Source organism: Oenanthe melanoleuca, chromosome 2 (assembly GCF_029582105.1).
Source record: "Oenanthe melanoleuca isolate GR-GAL-2019-014 chromosome 2, OMel1.0, whole genome shotgun sequence".
In the NCBI taxonomy this organism is placed as follows: domain Eukaryota; kingdom Metazoa; phylum Chordata; class Aves; order Passeriformes; family Muscicapidae; genus Oenanthe; species Oenanthe melanoleuca.
Window position 1 is genome coordinate 623,537 of NC_079335.1, and position 5,291 is coordinate 628,827.

A 5,291-nucleotide genomic window follows, 5' to 3' on the forward strand; every position below is an offset into this window, starting at 1 on the left:
AGCCTCAAAAGGGGCTTCACTGTGCAGTTTTCACTGAGTACTCCAATATCCTGGATTGTCCTGCCTTGACCTTTTGATTTTTATCCAGCACTGCAGCTTCTGTTTTGCAGAACCTGCCAAAAACTCCTCATTGGTGCTCCCATTATCTGTTTCTCCATCAACTCCAGCCACCTTTGCCCTGTTGTTTCCCCACTTTCACTATCTTTTTTATTTTTCTGCTTGTTCATCTTTCAGCCCTATTCAGCACCTTCAGGAAAACTGAAATTTTCCATTCTCTCTTATTTCTCCCCCCAACCCAGGACCCCAATCCCACGGTCCCATATCCCCCAGTGCCTCCAGCCCCACTCCTCAATGCTCACTGGGTTGCTGTCACATCCCAGACACAAAAGGGGTCCCCTACCAGATGACATCTCTGTAGGCACCCCGAGCCTTGGGTGACCTGTCCCCATCCCCTCCACTCCCCTGAGGTTTGCTGGTTTTTGTCTCCTTCACCAACTGTAGCATCAGTTGGGGTGGGACTGGGCTGCTTATTGGGAGTTACCACACACCCACCCTCTTTACTGGGGCCTTTTGATAAGCAGCCAATTTTCCATCTGCCCAACTCTATCCAGGCCTCCACCCCTTTGGTTGTAAAATTCCTTTATCAGGAATTAACAGAAGCGTGCTTTATTGCCAGGCTATCTCCCCCATGGATTTGACATTCCCCACACTGCTGTGCCCTGGAATGTGGCACGGCCCCTTCTTTGGGCAGCTGGCTGCTATCGAGAAGGATGATATTTCCTGTTCATATTTAATCGGAGATCCCTGTGCTGTGAATAGATTTCTTTTTTCCATGTGGCTCCATGGGCATGAGCAATGGCCAAAGAGATGCCAGGTGAGTTTCTATGTTTGCTCTTTTTCCTGCTGCCACTTCCAGTGCTCTCTGTGACACAGTGATCTCCACCCTTGGTTCCACATCTCCTTGAGGTTAAGGCCAGCAGAGTATAAACTGTATAGCAAAACCATCAACTTCTGTCCCAAATTGGATTTCCTGGCACCAGGATTTGAACAGTCTTTGCTGCGTCTCACAGTTGTTTTGTGATCAAGTTGTTTTGAAAAGCACCCCACAGGTCGGATGCTGTCGTTGATACACAAAAAGCTCAAAGGGGTTTGTTAAAGTCTGGAGATCCCACAGGAAATGCAGATATCAGGGTCAACTTTGAGTTACAAAATGTGTGTCCTTTCCCAGGAGTTCAAATCAAATCTCATTCTGGGGCCTCCTTTCAGGGAAGACATGAGGAGACCTATGGGGTTCTTTTCAGCACTCCTCAATCCAAGACAGCACAGAAGGAGCAGCACTTACCAAAAGCAAAAGGTGAAGCTGAGGTGATCTGGTGTATTGGACACTTGGTGAAAACCACGCCCTGAATCCCCTTTAATGAATCCCCAGGACAATGCAACTTATCCAGATTCTCTGTATCTTATTTGTCCTCCCCTCTTGCTCCGCTAATGTACCTTCAGAGGATTCCCCAGTTGCTTTGAAGTGTGATTTTAAAGAGTTCAGATTTTTATCTAAGGATTAGAAGCAATTCATAGTGATTAGGGTGCAAGTTAGATAAACAAACGATAGGTTAATGATTATTAGATGCTCAAGCTAGAGCTGTAAAAGTCTTGTTTGCCATGATGAGCTTGTTTCAGTTTCGTTTATAGAAGGAGATACAGTAAGTGAACCGTTATAAGAACAGATTGGAGCCAGTAGAATAATGGCAGACACCTGGACTTTACATCAATCCACCACGGTGGGGTTTTGTCTCTGGTGCTCTGGGCACCAGTTTTTCAGGTTGTCTCCTTTAATGACCCAAGCAGCTTATAGTTGCTATAAACATGTTTATTGCAGAAGCACATCGGTCTCAAAAGGCAAAAGAGACACAGACACTAAAATCCATGCTAAGTTTTGGTATAAAGTCCCAAATAAAGCAGAAGCTGCTCCCGGAGGTCCTGGCAGAGCCGATGTTGCTGTGGCAGCTCCTGTCTTTTATTTGGATGTTCATGATGGTGGCAAGAGAGAAGGAAAAAAGCAAAGCAAAGCAAAAAGCAAATGGCAAAAAGCAATGGCAAAACGCACCAGCTCTCCCCAATCCATGCTCTCATATAGAAACTTCCCGACAATCTAAGACACAAATTTGAACCATTTCCTCCTAACCTATCAGAATTCCAGTTTCTTAGCTCGCCAGGTTATGTATAAACTACACATATCGTCTATCTTGCTCAGTCTAAAAAATGCAAGCAATATTCTTTCTATAGTTTTATTATGTCTAAAACTATGGGCCTGAACCCTCTATGGAAACTCGAGTATCTAGGACTATGTTTTCCAACCTTCACTAGAACTCACACTTCTACTCTGGCATCTAAAACCTTTTACTCACTAGAAGCTCTTCAAGCTCATTCTAAAGCTTCCTTACTGACTTGCTTGCTTATCCTAAAACTTAAACTTACACCTCTACCTTATGTGTCAGTGGCTTAACATACTTCAATCCATCCAAAGGTTTTAATTCAATCCCTGCACTCTGATTTCTCTCTGAAGAATTTGGAGAGATCCCCGACTCACTGACTCCAACACATCACCAGTCAGAGGACCTTGGACTGTGCCAGAGGGTCACGGAGCCTTGATGAAGACGTTCCTTACTTCATCTTCCTTAAACATGGACCCATTTCAAAACCACCAACAAAATTCAAGAGAAGAATTGCACACTCGTGATGGCAATTGGCCATCATTTTAAGGCTAAATGAGGCTTTTGTCCTCATTTTAATATGAGGACAGATGAGTAGAGATGGAAGATGCTGGGGTTATGCAAATGTATGGAATGTAAGATTTTGGGAAATAAATAGAGGACAAGGAACCTTGCACAGGTATTACCCTCATGCAGCCCTCCATTGTCTTAATAAACGTTCTATTTCTAACTTTAATTAGTTTGAGGCTCTTTGTCCGTGAGCATATCAGTTTTAACGATTCAGCTCTATCCCACCCCCTGCCATTCCCATATAACCCCAGCTCCCTCAGAGCTTCCTGGGCTTCTTTTGTCCTTCTCCTAGGTTACAATGTAAAGATGTGCCCAAAAGAGTTTATTGTATCACCATCTGCTGAAACCAGGTGGGGCAATGATTCTTATCCCTGTGGGAGATATCTCCTGTTAATGAGCCATTTGTTAAAGCTGGAGCAATGTTCTTTATCTTCCTCCAGGAGATATCTCCTGTTAATGGCCATTGAGTCCCAGTGCATGACTGACAAAATTCCATCATCCCAGTGGGAGATGCTCCACCCAGGGGGAGGAGCCAAGCCTTTCCTACCCAGATAAAAACTGAGATTTGGAACACCAAAGCAGCCTTTTTCACTGCTTTCCAGAGGACAAGAGCTACCAGACCTTTCTACAGGATCACTACTTCAACAAGACCGCTTTATATGGACTGCGACCACCACCCTAACCAGAAGGGTCTCAGGTTGTATTCTGACTCTGTCACTGCTTTGCTTTTCTACGATTCCATGTATTTTATTGACGTAATTATGACTTAATTATATATTTGGGTCTTTTCCTTTTATTTTCTTTTTTAATTCTGGGCACAGGATTGAAGCTCTAGGATGGGTAATGAGCTTAGTTGCCCTAGGCTTAGCTCTCCTGACAGAGGCATCTATTACCAAGTTGTGGGTAGCCTTGAATTAGGAGCATTTTTGTTTTCTAAAGGGAATCTTAAAAATTCTGTTCATTGGATTTGTAAATACTTTCCTAACTCTACAAATTATTCTGGTTTTTTTGCATTATTTTAGGGACAGTGTAGGGAAGAAGTTGTATCATGTTCAGGCTGAGGGAGACTTATCCGTTCCTATATTTATGCCTCTCTTTCGCCTTATTGTTAAATTAATTGAAAAATTGGGGAAAGTTTTGGGTTTGGGTTCCCAGTTAAAAACCCCTTGCCTTCCTTCCTCTCCCCAGGCTCTCAGCCTTCTTCCCCATATGAGGTGTGATCAGCCGGCGGGTGGTTCCAGGGCGCACAGGGTTGCTGCCGATCCCCTGACACCTCCTGACAGAAATTCAGGCTGTCTGGGTATGCAACAGACTTTGTGGGGACCCACTTCTCCAAATTCCCTAAAGTTTGGGAGTTCAAACTCTCTGCTGAAACCATCTGGGTGCCATGACAAACGTCATGACTTCTCATGTGGAGGCATCAAAACCCATTTTTAAGACATTTACAACCATTTCTCCTAAAGACCCCGACCCACTGAGTTGATTTTCAAGGACCTCAACACCCATCTTCCTATAAACACCTGCCCTGTGAGGGTGGTGATACCCTGGCACAGGCTGTCCAGAGAAGCTGCAGCTGCCCCGTCCCTGGAAGGGCTCAAGGCCAGGGTTGGATGGGGTTTGGAGCAGCCTGGCCCAGGGGAAGATGTCCCTGGCTGGGCAGGGCTGGCCCCGGACGCGCTTTAAGGTCGCTCCATCCCAAACCATTCCCGATCCCGGGGTTGGGCACTCGGCAGCACCAGCAGCTCGTGCTGCGGCCTGCTGGTGGCACCCGGAACTGCAGCTGGTTTTTCACGCTCACTTCTGCCCTCCAATGGAAAATTCCTGAACCGCAACTCCCAGGATCCCAAAATTCCAGAATGGGTCAGGATGGAAGGAGCCAGAGTGGGCACCAGGACCAACCTCCCAGCTGAGGCAGCATCATCCTGAGCACAGGAATGGGTCCAGAGCAACCCAGAAATGGACACTGCACGGGGCAGAACTGGACACAGCATTCCTATGTGTCTCACTGGGCAGGGCAGAGGGGCACGGACTCTCCTTGACCTCCTGGCCCCGCTCCTCCCCATGTCCACTTGAGCATCACGTGATGCTGGGAATATCCAATCCCCTCTCAGACAAAGATTCCTGTCCTGTATTCCTGCTTGGAATGAAATGGGTGCGAGGTTCCTCCCTTGGGAAGGGTGTGCACCCCAAAAATCCTCCTCGAGTCCAAGAGGAAGAGATATTCACACGGGTGTGGGGAGCGACATTGAGCCCTACTTGAGAATTGTCTCTTTTTGCTGCCTTGATATAATTTCATAATGGATTTGTTTTTATAGAATAATTTAATTGAACTGTTTTGATAGCATTATTTAATGGAATTCTTTTGATACAATTATTTAACAGAATTATTTTGATAAAAAAATTTAATAGTGGTGATTTGATAATTTTTTTTTTTAATAAGTATTTTATAAAATTGTTCTGCGCAATGTCCTCGTGGCATAGTGGCCAGAGTTGCTGTGGTGGATGAAGTGG

General features: G+C 45.4%; 1 protein-coding gene across 1 annotated transcript in view; it reads right to left on the reverse strand.

The window, feature by feature from the left end:
- LOC130249091 (erythroblast NAD(P)(+)--arginine ADP-ribosyltransferase-like) overlaps positions 1-5,291 on the reverse strand; it is a 39,729-nt gene that overhangs the window by 2,595 nt on the left and 31,843 nt on the right. The window lies entirely within an intron of this gene.